This window comes from Pinus tabuliformis, chromosome Q (assembly GCF_031772625.1).
Source record: "Pinus tabuliformis cultivar Carrire ecotype Pingquan chromosome Q, CPIR1, whole genome shotgun sequence".
NCBI lineage: Eukaryota > Viridiplantae > Streptophyta > Pinopsida > Pinales > Pinaceae > Pinus > Pinus tabuliformis.
This window is the reverse complement of record NC_142296.1, coordinates 92,068,205-92,083,567: the sequence shown is the minus strand read 5'-3', so window position 1 is coordinate 92,083,567 and position 15,363 is coordinate 92,068,205. Positions and strand designations below refer to the sequence as shown.

At 41.8% G+C, this 15,363-nt stretch overlaps 1 protein-coding gene across 1 annotated transcript in view; it reads left to right on the top strand.

The window, feature by feature from the left end:
* LOC149218400 (uncharacterized) overlaps positions 1-15,363 on the top strand; it is an 83,814-nt gene that overhangs the window by 23,688 nt on the left and 44,763 nt on the right. The window lies entirely within an intron of this gene.

The window sequence follows — 15,363 nt, the reverse complement described above, 5'->3', positions numbered from 1 at the left end:
TCCATCCAGATAAAAGAAGTACAACATTGTGTGCACCGAGTACTTAACAAAATGGGCTGAAGCCAAAGCTATCAAGGTAGCAACAGAAGAAAAGGTGGCTGAATTCTTGAGGGAAAATGTATTTTATAAGTTTGGATACCCTTGAGAGTTGGTCACTGATCAAGGTAGTTAATTTACATCTCACATGATTGAAAATCTGTTAAGGTAGCATAAGATCAAGCACAGAAAATCCACCCCTTACCACCCACAGGCTAATGGGAAAGTGGAAGTAACCAACCGAGCATTGGAAGGCATTCTGACCAAGGTGATTAGCAGTAGCAGAAAGGATTGGGCAGACAGATTGGTGGAGGCCACCTAGGCCTACAATACTACCTGGAAGACCACCACTGGCTTCACTCCTTATGAGCTGGCCTATGGGAAGAAATCCCTGTTGTCCATTGAATTTGAATACAACACCTTAAGGATGGCAGCACAATTGGATCTAGATATCACAAGGGAACAATAAGAAAGATTGCTCCAGCTGAATGGGTTAGATGAATTTAGGATGCAAGCCCTCCTGCACACAGAAGTGACTCAAGTACAAAGGAAAATATGGCATGAAAGAAATATCAAGGACAAATTGTTTCAAGAAGGCGACTGGGCCTTGTTGTATGGTTACCGCCATGTAGGCTAAGTATAGTTGCAGAAAAGGTTGTGTGATGTTTGTAGTACACATTTCTAGTGAAAAGGGTAAGGAGGTTGATGATGCAGATGTGTTAAGAAGAGACCCAGTTTTGCAGTAGTTTCAGGATGTATATCCTAAGGACATTACATAATTTCCACCTCATAGGGAGGTAGAATTTTCTATTGAGTTGGTGCCAAGGGCAGCCCCAACATCAAAATCACCTTATAGGATGAACACACCTGAGTTGGTTGAGTTAAGGTTGCAGTTGAAGAAAATGTTGGACAAGGGGTGCATTAGGTCTAGTGTATTGCCTTGGGGTGCACCAGTGTTGTTCGTGAAGAAGAAATATGGTACTCTTATATTGTGTATTGACTACAGGTAGTTGAACAAAGTAACAATCAAGAATAGGTACCCATTGCCAAGGATTGATGATTTGTTTGATTAGTTGAGGGGAGCAACAACGTTATCTAACATTGACTTGCGATCGGGATACCATCAGGTACGCATCAAGGAAGAGGATATCTTCAAGACTGCATTCATAACCAAGTATGGGCATTATGGGCATTATGAGTTTGTTGTTGTTCCATTCGGTTTGACTAATTCTCCAGTGACGTTTATGTGTTTGATGAATAGTTTGTTACGTACTTATCTGGACAAGTTTGTTAATGTATTCATTGATGACATACTAGTATATTCTAAGAATTAAGAAGAACATGCTGATCATTTATCAATAATGTTGAGATTGCTAAGAGAGCATCAGTTGTATTCTAAGCTTAGAAAGTGAAACTTCTTTTAGACATAGGTGCATTATTTGGGGCATGTTGTTCCAAAGATGGCATAACAATGGATCCAGAAAAGATAAGTGCTATTATGGCGTGGGCAACTCCTAAGAATCTGGATGAGGTGAGATCATTCATGGGATTGACAAGTTACTATAGGAGGTTCATCAGGAACTTCTCATGCATTGCATATCCTATCACATCATTGCAGCAGAAAGGTAGGAAGTTCAAACAGACAAAAGAATGTGAGGCTAGTTTTGAGCAACTTAAGCAGTTGTTGAAACATGCACCGGTGCTTAAGATTGTGGATCTGGACAAGGAGTTTGTAGTGTGTACATATGTTTGAAATAGAGGACTTGGTGGAGTTCTCATGTAAGAAGGGTAGGTAGTGTGCCACGAGTCATGAAAATTGAATGAGCATGAGAAGAAATATCCAACACACGATCTTGAGCTAGCAACGATTATACATGCATTGAAGATGTGGAGGCACTATCTTCTTGGCAAGAGATTTACATTGATGAGTGATCATAATGGATTGAGATATGTTTTTGATCAGTCGAATCTGAATGCCAGGCAAGTTAGATGGTTGGCTACCCTTGGTGAGTTTGACTTCGAGATTAGATACATCAAAGGGAAGGAGAATCGGGTTGGAGATGCTCTTCGTAGGAAGGTACAAGTAAATAATATAGCAACTATTAGATTTTATGGGATAGAGTTACAGGATAAAATCTTGTAGGCATGACAACGGGATGATAAATACATGGAGATTATGCATAGGTTACATAAGAGCACAAGTACAGGTGCAGGTACAGGTACCAATGATCAGGATGCAGACTATTGTCTCACGACATATGGTTTGGTGAGATTTAGAGACATGATCTATGTGTTGAATTGTAGTGAGCTCAAGAAGCTTATCTTGAGGGAATTTCATGCCAAGCCATACTCGGGTCATCCAGGATATCAGAAGACGTTGACGATGGTAAAGAAGTTCTACTATTGGCCGAATCTGAAGAAGGAAGTGGCAGAGTTCGTGGCTAGATGTTTAGATTGTCAGCAGGTCAAGGCGGAATGTAAGCATCCAGGTGGTTTACTATAGCCTATAGCGATTCCAGAATGGAAATGGGAGGTCATTTCCATGGATTTCATCATAGGTCTTCCGAGGAAAGTAAATTATCATGATTCTATTATGGTTGTGGTTGACAGGTTGAGAAAGGTAGCTCACTTCATTCCAGTAAAGACTACATATTCAGCCAGTGAGGTAGCACAGGTGTTCATTAGAGAGATAGTGAGACTGCATGGTGTTCCAAAGAAGATTGTGTTAGACAGGGATGCAAAGTTCACTTCCAAGTTTTGGAAGGAACTATTTGCAGGTTTGGGTATATAGTTCGCCTTCAGTACATCTTATCATCCACAGAAATATGGACAGACAAAGATAGTCAAAATGATCTTAGAGGATATGTTGAGGATGTATGTGATGCACCAACAGAAGAAATAGGAGGAGTATCTTCCATTGGTTGAGTTCACATACAACAATGATGATCCAGGTGGATATTAGTGGCCACCTGCCTATTCCACATAGACCCCCCATTCAGTTTCATTTGTTTCCTTTTTCATTTCAACATTTACGATTTAGTAGTTTTTCGGGTCCTCAACTTTTAGAGTAGTTTTGACCCCCTAAACAATATTTTTTTGGGGTCAGTGGCAGGCCCATAAACATAGGCAGGGGCCTACGGTGAAACCTGTATCAATCGGAGAGACCTTTACAACAAGGTATCGTATGCACCAAACATAGATAATATGACCAAGTTATGACCCCAGGAAGTTGGCTACCCAACTAACCCCAACAGGGCCGACAAACTCTTGGTGTTACATCTCGTGGGGTTAGGGTTTTGGTTATTTAGGGTTTTCTCATGTTTTCCAATAATAAATAGGCCTTTGAGCCTCATTGTAACATAGTTCATAGGCATGTATCCACCACATCTCTTCTTAGAGATAAGATACCATCGCCTGAGCTATCTTATTTCCATTCTGTTTGTAAGCATAGTTCAATATTTTTCTATTAATGAAATGAACTATTTTTCTGCTGCATCTTTGTATTTATGATTATATCTATAAGTTGTTGCATTCCTATTTAAGTTTAGATCAGTGGTATCAGAGCAGTTTTCTCTTTCTCTATTTTTCTTTGCATGTCCCCAATGAGGTTAGGGTATAACGAATTAGGGCTTGATTTGGTTGAACCATTGCAAGATCAACCTCGTGAAACCCAACGACCTCCCATTGCGAAAGGAAATAAACATGAGGGGGTAGGAGATACTTTCAAAATGTTGCTTGAGGAAGCCCTCGAGTGATAGAGGGATGCGATGATGGATAACTTTACCCAATTCCTTCAGCGACTATCCACAAGCAATGCATCTTCATCCAACAGCCACTTTAGAGGTGCCATTCCTTTTAAAGTTCAAGTTAACTTCGATATTCCAATATTCGAAGGCCTGATAGATGCATACACCGTAGATGAATGATTAAATCTGTTGGAAGGATATTTTTCAGTTCATGACTTTTCTAATTGGGAAAAGATTTCTTTTGCACTTCTCAAATCCGCCCCACACCAAAGGAATGGTGGGAAACCTATTGTGAACAAAAGGACGAGAGTGAACCCTCGTTGTTTTCAGCCACACCCACTTGGAATTCTTTCCGAGACACCATCAAGGATCAATATTACCCTGTTGGGAGCTATGAAGACAAATACATAAAGTGGACCATGAGATCAAGATGTGCTAGAGTTCACAAATATTTTCCATACCCTTCGCATGAAGCTGGGTTTCAAGGATATTGAGTGACATTTGGTGCTCAAGTACTATGAATTTCTACAAAAGTACATCTAGGACGAGATGGAGTTCCTAGACATCTCCTCGCTCGGCATGACATATCGATACGGTGTCGAGATTGAGCAGAAGTTTAAACAAAAGAAGCGAGACTTTGGATCTGCAAATCCAAAGTAAGGAAAAGGTGCCCCCAAACCATAGAACAAAGGACCAAGCCAAGGCGGGGCTACCCAGGAAATCCCTTCGAAGCTGGAAGAAAAGAACAACACCATGAAGATGAAGAAGGACATGTGAAAATGGTGTGAGTTCCATAAGAGATCCACTCATAATACAAGTGAGTGTTGGGCCAAGCATTCATTGGTGGCCAAGTTGAAGGCTTCTGAATCAGACGTAAGTTCTGACTCTGAATTAGAACCCGATAAGGGAACTGACAAAGGGAAGCAGATCATTGATGTGGAGCCCAATGCCACCATGGCCACCACCAAGATCTAGAAGATTGAACCTGAAGATCTAGAGGAGGGGGAATGCCTCTTCCATTCATAGATGTGGGTGAAGGGTTCTTTGCTGCAGTTCATTGTCGACAACGGGAGACAAAAGAAACTCATTTCAGCAGAGGTCGTGAAGCATCTGGGCCTAAAGACTACAACAAATCCATAGTCGTACACCATCGGGTGGCTTCACCAAGGACGAGATCTTCGTGTCAACTAGCAGTGCCGCCTTCCCTACAACATCAAGCCCTTCACAGATGAGGTATTGTGTGACGTTTCTCCTCTTGAATTTTGTGATGTATTGTTAGGACAACCATACTTGTGGAAGCGACATGTTGTATATGAGTCTAGACCTCACTCTGTGATTATTACTTTGGCTAATAAGTTGCACATAATACCAGAGGTATCCCCGTCTACCGTCATATCTTTGATCACTGCAAAGCAATGCAATAAGATCATTTTCCAGACCAGGAAATTATTTTCCTTATGATTCACCCCTAGGGAAAGAAGAAGGTTATGGCCACAACTTCTAGGCAGGGCTCCTCTGCACAACAACAACAGATGGACAAGGTCGTGGAGGAGTACAAGGATATTTTCGCCTCACCCACAGGGGTACCTCTGCACTATCAGGTCAAGCACTCCATTGATCTTACCCTGGGCACACCACTGCCTAATGGACCGATCTATCAAGGCTTTGTTATGGAGAACGATGGCATGAAGAGGTAGATTCAAGAACTATTGTAGAAAGGGCACATGAGGCCAAGCTCATCACCTTAAGGGAGCTCGATTGTATTGGTACATAAGAAGGATGGGACTTGGAGGCTCTGTATTGAATATCGGGTGCTGAACAAGATCACTGTTCGGAATAGGTATCCAATTTCATGGATTGATGACCGTCTTGACCATCTCAAAGGGGCCAAATATTTCAGCAAGATTGACTTGAAGTCAGGTTATGACCAGGTGCCTATCGAACCCTCCGATGTGTGGAAGACTGCCTTTAAAATCAAAGGAGGGCCTTTTTGAATGGTTAGTCATGCCATTCAGATTGACGAATGCCCTTGTAACCTTCATGAGACTGATGGATGACATATTGCGACCCTTCACCAATGCATTCATGGTGGTGTATTTAGATGACATCTTAATCTTTAGCCAGAGTTGGGAAGAGCACCTCCACCATATTTGGCAGATCCTTCAAACCCTGCAACAGAATAAGCTATGTAATAACTTGGAGAAATGCACCTTTGGCCTCACCTAGGTTCAATATCTAGGATACATCATTGATGAGCAGGGTGTACATGTGGACCTATCCAAGATACAAGTCATTCAGAATTGGCCAGCCCCAACCACTCTAACATAGCTCCTTAATTTTTTGGGTCTTGGCCAATTTCTACCGTAGGTTCATGTTGGGGTTCTCTCATATCACTTGGCCTTTAAGTCAAGTCACAAAGGGTGGAGCATAAGAAAAGTTTTTTTGGTCGGAAACCCAACAAAAAGCATTCTCCGAGTTGAATAATCACCTCTGTTCTACACCAGTGCTCACATTACTAGACTTGCAACAACCATTTGAGATTGAGACAGATGCCTCCGACTATGCTATTGGTGCGGTTCTTACTTAGCATGGGCATCCAATGGCTTACCACAGTGAGACACTTTCAGACACAAGCCAAAAGTACCCCACTTACAACAAATAAATATATTCCATTGTGTAGGCTTGTCGTCAATGGAAGCATTACATTATGGGGAAGGAAACGTTCATCCACACAGAACATTGATCTTTACAGTTCATATAGACATAAGCGAAGTTGAAGAATGATCGCCATCAGAAATGGTCCACCTATCTGCAACAGTTCCATTTTAACATTAAGTATAAGAAGGGAAACACCAATAGTGTCGTTGATTGCCTCAGCCAACCACCAGTCATGGCACTGATCATTGTGCCTAACTCTTGTGGGCATGAGACATTGGGGTGGCCACATCTTTACAAGAGCGATCCATAATTCAGAAGCATATACCAAACACTCCTAGTAGGAAAGCAAGTTCCAAACTTTCACCTTCAGGATGAACTGTTATGCCACTTGGGACACATCTGTGTTCCTTCAAGTGAGCATGACAAGATGATTTGGGAAGTGCACTATAGTTCGGTTGCTAGACATTTCAGAGTAGAGAAAACAATGGCGGTATTTCATAAGTATTTTTATTGGCCAAAACTTTGTCAGGATGTTGGGAAGTACATTAGATCCTGCACCGCCTACGCCATTTCCAAACCAACCATCAAGAAGTAAGGCCTATATACTCCTCTACCTACTCCTAGCCAACCTTGGGAATCTGTCTCCATGGATTACATGTTAGGCCTTTCTTCTACTAAGAATGACAACGGTTGCGTTTTCGTGGTCGTCGATAGATTCTCTAAGATGGCCATCATGGCAACCTCCAAGATATTGGAATTTCTAAGTCTAACATGTTAGAAACCCTTCATGCACTTTACTGATTTATTCCTACCTACTTTTGTTGTTAATTAACAAGTTATTTACCATGTAAATACTGGAAATAAATACAAGTACATGATCAACACATTACAGATCATCAACTGAAGGAAATAGAAATAGGCACACAAGTGACACCGTTGTTTTTAGACTAATGTCCCAGGAAAAACACAATGCGGGAAAACCGGTGTAGCTATTTTAGGGTTTGATTTATTAAGCAGTTTTAAAATACAATCTGTGCCAAATATGGCTCACCCAATAGAGAAAAATCTCAGCAGTAGTAACTCTCTACTCGGAAGTAGATATTCCGACTGAAACCTCGGATAAACACTCCGGCAGCTCCACAACTTCAATATTCCCCAGGAAACCCCAATGTCAGCCTCTCTCTAGCCCAGCATTATCCCAACGTCACTTTGGCTTGGCCTGCGTCAACCCTCTAGCACTTTGCATCACCCACGCTGGCCCTCTAAGGCACTGCGCAGCTCCTGGCTGGCTCTGCATGAGCCTTGGCTGGCTCTACGTGAACCCCTGGTTGGTTATGCGTCCCTCTCTATGGCTACTGCACTGATCCTCCTATTGCTATCTCTACCTCTCTTCTTTTGTATTCACTACCCCTCAGCTACAACTCTAATCACTCTCCCAACTTTCTCAGCAAACTTAACCCCAGAAAGTCGAAATCTTGATCTCTTGGTGTGTTCTCCAAGTGACCCTCAAGCCTCCTCTTATACTTTTCTCGTTGACAAATCCACGGCTGAGATTAAGTCCCTAATCAATGGATAAGATTGGATCTGGCTTGATCCATGACTTTTGGACCATTCTAACACAGTTTCATATTAATTCACATTAATATTTTATTTTCCCTAAGTTTAGACTTAGGGACTCCATTAAAAATATTAATTATTTTAATATCTCCCAAGCTGTTTAGAATCTGCCCAAACCCTTTCTGGGTATTGGATATCTCATGTGCCTTATCCTCTCCACCAATTTTTGTGTCTAGCGCACATCTGATGCTACCCCAAATTAACATTCCATCTTAGTGAGGATTGTGCTCTAGTAATACTCCTCACTGAGTATCACCCTAATCATCTAGCATCGGTCCCTGTGCTGATGCTAGGCCTGTTGCCCAACATCCTCTTCACTAATTCATCCTGTACTACTACCCATGGCCCTTCCACTGCCACTGTTGCATCCGTACTGCAGCTCCCTCTGCATTCGTGCTGCTACCCATGGCCCTACCATTGCCATTGCTGCATCTGCACTACAACTCCTCTCATCATGTTTGTTATGAAACCAGCTCACAAAAAGATAGAAAAGATAGATCAACGCCTTAGAATTCAGCCTCTTCGAGGGGGCAACCTCCCTTACATTACATAAATGAACAATTCTTGGATGATACAAATGAAAAGACCTCCTTTTTATATATAGGAGTCTAAGGGGTCATAATACAATCAGAGCAGACATAACAATAATAATGTAAGGGCACAATAATAACAATAGTGGGCTTCTATGGGGCACAATAGTAACAATATGGGCACTACATGGGTACATCAATATAATAAGGGGGTTGTACTAATAACAATAAGGCATTACACTAGTAGTATAGGGGCCTAACATGCCCCTCTCCTTCAAAAAGTGTTGTCCTCAATTCTTGAGTAGTTCTTGATGCTTCTGTATAAAATTCTCATCCTCCCATGTGGAATCTTTAGCAGGTAAGTTCTTCCACTTGATGGGATACTCTGAAATTGATCGATTTTGTAGCTGTCGAGTTCTTGTTTCTGTGATTGCTCCAGGTTCCAATATGATTTTTCCTTCCTCTTCAATTTCTGGCAATATTGTTTGAATTGGGATCTTTTGCAACTTTTGAATAATTCGCCATACTTCTTCATCCTTCTTCCATTCATCCCTTGCTTCGTTTATCCAATCTGGTTGGATAATAGAAATAGCACAAAATAATGCTTCCACATCCTCATCCTTTCTTGAGAGTGCATCTGCAACAAAATTTTGCTTCCATTTTCTATAGATGATGTCAAAGTCATAACCCAACATATTTGTGACACATTTTTTCTGTTCTTCTAAAGATAATAGTTGTTCTAAAAAGTATTTAAGACTATCATGATCCATTTTTACCTTGAAGTGTCTTCCCATTCGGTAAGGTCACCATTTTTTAAGTGCATGTAGTATTGCCAACATTTCCTTCTCATAAATAGCTTGCTTGAGATGTAGCAGTAAAAATACCCAATCACCTACATCAAAACATTTTCCACTACGATGTTGATCTACTTGTTATTTCATTCGATTTTGCACCAAAGTGGCATTATCCTTTAAAAGTCGGAGAACTTGTTGTTGATGCTCGATGTGATCTTTCACTGCTTGAACCTTTTTCTTCTTGATATGTCCTTCTATCTTTAGAGTTTGAGGAGTGGTAATTTCTTCCAATCCTTTACAAGATATGGTTGGATTCATTTCTTGATGCTCTATGTGATCTTTCACTTCTTAAACATTTTTCTTCTTGATATGTCCTTCTATCTTGATAGTTTGAGGAGTGGTAATTCCGACCAATGAATTACAAGGTATGGTTGGATTCATTTCTTCTTTCTCGATGTGATCTTTCACTTCTTGCACCTTTCTCTTCTTGATATGTCCTTCTATATTGAGAGTTTGAGGAGTGGTAATTCTTGCCAATGCTTTACAAGATATGGTCTGATTCATTTCTTCTTTCTCTAGGGTTGGGTCCTGGAATATATCCTCTTCTTTTGATGTTTCTTGATCCTTTTCTTCCTCCTCTTCATACTCTATGTAAAATCATTTCTTCTTAGCACACTTATGACCTTTAGTGCATTTGCTATCACAATTGTAACAAAGCCCTTTTTCTCTTTTTTCTTCCAATTGTTGTGGTGTAACCCTTGTAGGTTGTGGAAGGCTAGGAGAAACAACACTTCCATCTTTATAGTTGTGAGGGGTAGACTTCCTTGTTGCCATAATTTTACTTTCCACTATGTCACAAAGCCCTTTTACTCTTTCCAATTGTTGTGGTGTTGCTCTTTGTATCCTCATAATGTGCTATCATTTCCTCTGTGAGAATTGACCACGTAACAAGTTGTTTACGAGACCAAAGCCCTTTATACCATAAAAAATGATCCGGTTCTAACTATGAAGATGCAATACATACCTTTTGTAACAATGGTACACCATGTAGATCAAAATATTGCTCCATCTGAAGTATCCAATTTACCGAATCCTTGCCATCAAACTTCCTCATATCACCTTTTCTTGATTTTAGGAACTCGATCTTGAAATGATTATAACTCTGTAATTGCGGTTCTTCTAGTTTTGAAATTGCGGCCTGCAGTAACCCTCTATGTCCTCTTTCCAATGCCACCAGTCTGATCCAAATTGGATTCTCCAAGGACGAGTTATGCCAAATCTCCCACAGTGACCTGATTATAGACTAGTTCAGTAGAGCGAAATTGTATGACATGCCACGTGTCCCTGTTTCGACCTCTGGCTCTGAAAAACATATACAAGAAACTACAGTTCGTCCTCTTTCTGTACCTTCTTACGAAATTTGAATCTGATGCTCAGAGAGAAAGTTACGACGATTTTCCCCAGGTCACCTGTTTGGAATGTAATTCAGGAGTCTGCAAAAAGACCAACTTTCTTAGATCATATCTTCGCAAATATAGTGTGAAAATCTTTGAAATTCGGACACAATGTTCAGTGTGATTTCATCTCAAATGGGTTTTTTTTTCGCTTCTGAAATGTCGCAGAAACAAAGTTATAGTGAAAATGCCACGATGACCTATTTGGAGCAGTGAAACCTTAGAATCCAAAGCTCTGATACCAAATGTTATGAAACCAGCTCACAAAAAGATAGAAAAGATAGATCAACGCCTTAGAATTCAGCCTCTTCGAGGGGGAAACCTCCTTTACATTACATAAATGAACAATTCTTGGATGATATAAATGAAAAAACCTCCTTTCTATATATAGGAGTCTAAGGGATCATAATATAATCAGAGCCGACATAACAATAATAATGTAAGGGCACAATAATAATAATAGTGGACTTCTATGGTGCACAATAGTAACAATATGGGCACTACATGGGTACATCAATATAATAAGGGGGTTGTACTAATAACAATAAGGGGTTAAACTAGTAGTATAGGGGCCTAACAATGTTGCATCGTGTTGCCCATAGCACTACCACTGATAACTGCTGCACTTCAAATGAGTTATGGAGAAGTAAGTAACTCATCTCACAACTTTGACATCTCCGTCAGGCTAGAAACACTCCTAATGCTGAAGCTCCCTTTGTCACTGACAAGTGCTCCCTCTCTTACCTCTGCGCTGCTGCAACAACTCAATGCATCTCGCACCATTTCACACCTCTTTGTTCCATCCTGCACTGGTGCAACACTCCCATGCCTCTCGCACTGTTGCAACCTGCTAGCCTTGCATTGTCCTGGGAATCCTGCACTGTAGCTTTTCCCTCTATCGCTCCATTCGCATCCACATCCCTCTCTACTGACATCGCCAGTATTGCTACTCCTCTTTGGGGCTCCCGTAGCAAGGTCTAATCCAAGAGGCTGGGTACCTTGAGGATCCTGCCCCTCATCGCTTGTAGTCTACATAACTACAGCTTGATTTCTCCCCACTTCTTATGAAGTGGCACATGAGAACTCATGGCACGATCATTTTCTGTCCCCACTTCCTTCTTTACCCTTGTTGGCGCTGCCTTGGTCTCAGAGGCCTCTCCCTTACTCTTCTTCCTTGGACACTGCGTCGCATAATGACCCAACTCTCCATAGTGGAAGCATTTGACCTTGGAGAGGTCCTTCTTCTTCTATTTCTCCTGCTTTCGCTTAGATGCTAGGGAAACATCCTCCTCCTCCTCCTTTTTGATTCTGATCCCCTTGTCACTGCTTCCCACCTTGCTCAACCTTTTGATCTCTTCTTGGTGAAGAGCAACCCACATTTCCTCCCAATCTGGAAGGGTTTCCCTACCCAGTATGCTCTGGACAAACACCTCCCAATCTTCTGAGACTGTGTTTAGGGCTGTTCTCACCATCAATTCTGGATCCGGTGTTGCCCCTATGGAATTTAGCTGATCTCATATCTCCTTCAATCGACCGAGGAATGGGTCGATCTATTCTCCCTTCTTCATCTGGTATGATCACAACTGGTTTTCTAGTAGCATCTTCCTCTGCATGGAAGTATGCTGATACATCTTGGTTAGGGCCTCCCACATCTCCTGTGTTGTGTTCTTCTCAGTAATATGTGGTACTATATGATCCTTGACCTCGCCAAGGATGATACTCATAGCCCTTGCTATTGCATCCTCGTACCTGTCGTTATTAGCCAGGTCAACTGGGATAGCTATTTTCCTCAAGGTGAAGTGCTTGACACGATTCCTGTCTAGTATGGATAATATTCTTGCCTTCCATACTACAAAGTTTGAGGTTCTGTCTAGTATGTCCTAGTCTCTTACTCTGTGTAGTGCCATTTCGCTGCTCCTCTACTGCCCTCCTAGAATTTCTCGGTATGACTCCCTTTGATCCTCGATTTCCCTCCTAGAAACCCTTCTGCCAATGTCGAGACGCCCCTCTCTAATCATCTATGAAATTGCAACATTGATCTGGATTCCTTGGCTATAAATCCACCTCGACATCAACTCCCTCTACCTTGGCCTTGCCCCATTAGGTACTGTTTTGACTACAATACCCCACTAGCTCCACTCTGCAACTTACCCACAGCCTCCTACACCCCAACAAACTGAAGGTTAGAGCTCCTAGGCTTTGCGTAATCCCGACACTGGAAAATCAGCCTCCTCAGCCAACTACGTCAGACCTCTTGGCCTCTCCGTGGCTCTGAATGAGCCTGCCTTTGCCTCCCTCAACCTTTGTGCTACCTCTTCTTGGCTCAATCTTGGTGATGCAGGCATTGCGTCACCCCTTCCTTGCTGCTACTATGCTAGGAACAATTTCTGTCACTCGGGGCAACTGTTTTCTGCTACTGCTGCTCTGTTCAACTAATGTCTTCAGTTCTCCTATGATCTGCAACCACACTCTAATACCATGTTGGAATTTCTAAGTTTGACATGTTAGAAACCCTTCATGCACTTTACTGATTTATTCCTACCTACTTGTTCTGTTAATTAACAAGTTATTTACCATGTAAATACTGGAAATAAATACAAGTACATGATCAACACATTATAGATCATCAACTAAAGGAAATAGAAACAAGCACATTGTTTTTAGACTAATGTCCCCAGAAAAACCCAATGCGGGAAAACCGATGCAGCTATTTGAGGGTTTGATTTATTAAGCAGTTTCAGAATACAATCTGGGTGCCAAATCTGGCTCACCCAATAGAGAAAAATCTCGGCAGTAGTACCTCTCTACTCGAAAGTAGATATTTCAGCTGAAACCCCGGATAAACACTCCGGTAGCTCCACATCTCCAATCTGCCCCACAAAACCCCAGTGTCATCCTCTCTCTGTCCCAGCGTTAGCCTAACGTCACTCTATCTTGGCTTGCATCAGCCTTTGGAGGCACTGTGTCAGCCCTCTGGCCCTCTGCATCACCCACGCTAGCCCTTTGAGGCACTGCACAACTCTTGACTATCTCTGCGTGAGCCCTGGCTAACTCTGCGTGAACCCCTGGCTGGTTATGTGTCTCTCTCTTCAGCTACTGCACTGATCCTCCCTTGCTATCTCTACCTCTCTGCTTTTGTATTCACTGCCCCTCAACTGCAACTCTGATCACTCTCTCAACTTTCTCAGCAAACGCAGCCCTAAAAAGTCGAAATCTTGATCTCTTGGTGTGTTCTCCAAGTGATCCTCAAGCCTCCTCTTATACTTTTCTTGTTGACAAATCAACGTCCGAGATTAAGTCCATAATCAATGGCTAAGATTAGATTTGGCTTGATCCATGACTTTTGGACCATTCTAACACAGTTTCATATTAATTCACATTAATATTTTATTTTCCCTAAGTTTATACTTAGGGACTCCATTAAAAATATTAATTATTTTAATATCTCCCAAATTGTTTAGAATCTGCCCAACCCCTTTCTGCGTATTGGATATCTCATGTGCCTTAGCCTCTCCACCAATTTTCATGCCTAGAGCACATCCGATGGTACCCCAAATCAACACAAGAAGATTATCATAGTAGAGGCCACTACTAAGCTCTTCTTTGTGTGAGTGTCTTAGATTGGGACAACAAATTCCTAAGTGCATTTTGGTCAAGTCTCTGGTTGATGCTCGATACCAAACTTACTAGGTCCATGACTTTCCATCCCAAAATTGATGGCCAAACAGAGGTTGTCAGCAAGATGATTGTACACATTCTGCACATGTACAACTCGAAGCATCCACACACGTGGGATGAAAGTATCCCCTATGTCCAACAAAGCTACAACAAAGCTCTCCACAGCTCAACAGGCCACAACCCCTTTCAGCTAGGGCTAGGATTTTAGCCATTATGCCCCATTGACGTGGCGATACCATTTGCATCCACTCAAGTAGATTCGGCTTACGTCCAGTTCGAAGCTGAAAAGACTAATAGTTTCATTGAGTGCATTCAACAGATCTACCAAAAGGGACATGATATATTGGACAAAGCTAATTCTAAGTACAAGCAACACCATGATCAACATTGAGTGCAACACAATTTCCAAGTGGGCAACAAAGTTTGGCTACATTTGCAGAAGGAGCACCTTGCTGGACCCCACCACAAGATTCGTCCAATCTAATATGGGCCATACACCATCACCAAGGCAGTGGATGACAATGCGTTTGAGCTCAACATCCCACTATTCCTTGGTCTGCACCCAATGTTCAATGTAGATCGCCTTCGGCCATACTTTCCACCATTGTTGGACACATCTGACATTGCAGAACAACTCACGCCAACAGAGCTCAACCCGGACTGCATGGAACATGCCACAACTTATCAGATCATGGACACACAGATAAAGAATACTCACAAATAGAGGATACAGTTATATAGTGTTGTCAAAGCAGACCAACTCCTTCACTAGGGCAAGTGGTTCATCAGGGACCAAGTTCAACAGAAATTTCCTCACCTCATGGAGGCTCTACACGTAATGCATACCATT